This window comes from Miscanthus floridulus, chromosome 19 (assembly GCF_019320115.1).
Source record: "Miscanthus floridulus cultivar M001 chromosome 19, ASM1932011v1, whole genome shotgun sequence".
In the NCBI taxonomy this organism is placed as follows: Eukaryota; Viridiplantae; Streptophyta; class Magnoliopsida; order Poales; family Poaceae; genus Miscanthus; species Miscanthus floridulus.
In genome coordinates, this window is record NC_089598.1 from 68,074,522 (window position 1) to 68,076,578 (window position 2,057).

At 39.5% G+C, this 2,057-nt stretch overlaps 1 non-coding gene across 1 annotated transcript; it reads left to right on the forward strand.

The window, feature by feature from the left end:
* Positions 1-810: 810 nt before the first annotated feature.
* Positions 811-919, forward strand: LOC136530018 (small nucleolar RNA R71). The gene has a single exon (XR_010777528.1). It is a non-coding gene; the product is annotated as a small nucleolar RNA R71 (small nucleolar RNA).
* The last annotated feature ends 1,138 nt before the right edge of the window (positions 920-2,057 follow it).

The window sequence follows — 2,057 nt, forward strand, 5'->3', positions numbered from 1 at the left end:
ATCGCTCTTCTTTTTCGGCAAGGTATAGTCTATCCACCTTCCTGTCGATGGTTGTATACAGTAGTATGCTAGATTGTGAATATCGACAAGATTTGTAGTTTCTAGATCTTCCGGTTGCCCTGGAATCTTACCTTTGTTGGATGGAGGAACAGCAGTAGCCAACTAAGTTATTTGTGATTCTATCATTTTATTAAAGCTATGCTGGTTCTTAATGGCAGAAGCAAAGCTATACTTCTATTACTTATGTTCTCTAGAATTTTATCATTGGTATCTATCTTTCTAGATAATCTCTCCATAAGTTTGGATTGGCCAGCAATTAATTCTCTCAAGGGTGGTTAATTGAAATTATTAAAATTATTACCTTAATAGTTAGGTCTCTGTTGCTGGTTCCATCCTTGATTCTACTTAGGACGAAAGTAGTTGTTATTGACAAAGTTCACATCCTCATGGGTCTCAGGGCAGTTGTTCCCTGAATGCCTAGTGTTTCTACATACTTCATATGTCATGCGAGAATCATGAATATGCATGACTTCTTGCTTCTTATTGGCTCAATCTTAAAGCTTCTTCATTAGCAGGTCCATCTTGGCGGATAGCATGTCTACCTCCTTGAGTTGATGCATACCTCCACCCCTCTTGCGGGTTTGAACACATTCTTCATTCCAACCTTGAATGGAGTCCATCTTCTCCACAAGAGTTGTTGCAGCTGGTATGGTGAGTGAAAGGAATGCACCTCCAGCAGCAGCATCCATAGTCTCACGGGTACTGTTGGTCAACCTATGGTAGAAGGTCTACATGAGTAGCCAATTCTACATCCCATAATGAGGACATTCCGCTATGTAATCTTAAAAGCGTTCCCATGCCTCAAGGATAGATTCATCATGTTGTTGATGAAAGCTTGAAATTCTCCCACGCAGAGCATTGGTCTTGCATGTGGGAAAGAACTTTGCTAGAAAAGCAGTGGAGCAGTTATCCCATGTATCATTTCTATCCTTGTTGGCGTAGAACCATTGCTTGGCCTTCCCCAAGAGTGAGAATGGAAATAGGCGAAATAATATGGCATCTTAGGTTACTCCTTTGATGGTGAAAGTGCTACAGATCTACAGAAAGTGTTGGAGATGTGCACTCGCATCTTCATGTGCCTTCCCACAAAACTGGTTTGCTTGCACCATGTTGATGAGGGCTGGCTTGAGCTCGAATCCATTGTCTCCAACATTGACTGTTAGTCCAATACAGATGTTTGTCGTAGTTGGAGCAGAGAATTCACGGAGAGTCTTGTTAGCCATGGTTTCAAATTCATGTATTAAGCTTCGTCTTATATGGTTGTCTTCTGACTTTAAAACCAGAACTTTCTTGAGTTTAGCTCTAGTTCTCTTGATTAAAACTTCTGGATCTTTAACATAGTCCGTCAGAAGGTCAAAATCGGTCATACATTACCCTGCATAAGATACACAAGTAGACAAAACAAGGGTAATCCTACTTGAGCAGGGGTAAATGGTTTCCTTGATCACATCAATAAGTATAAGCTTGTCAATACTTTCTTTGCCTAGCTACCATCCCCGGCAACGGTGCCAAAAATGCTTGTTGACATTTCTTAGCGTCGCTACTAAGAATAGAGTTTTAAATCTGTCCCTAGCAACGGTGCTAAAAATGCTAGTCGACTTTTCTTAGCGTCGCTACTAAGAACAGAGTTTTAAATCTATCCCCGGCAACGGCGCTAAAAATGATTGTTGGTATTTATTAACGTGTCACTTGTTTTAAGTAGCCACCTATTATAAACCTATATCTCCTAACATTACTTTACTAGGTTGTAATCCCTCGTGTTGATGCTAGAGATGCTTGTTGGTACTACTCAGTATTACCACTAGAATAATACTAAGTAGTTCTTTATCATTTTATGCGACAAGAAAGAATATATAAATATATGAATAAAAAGGATCTGCAAGCGCATAGATAATATACCATTGCACTACTTTACCCGAGAGTATTCCAGGTATCGTTATTTATATTTTTACCACAAGGAAGGTCTAGCATGGACATGTATTGATAACTTATACTAT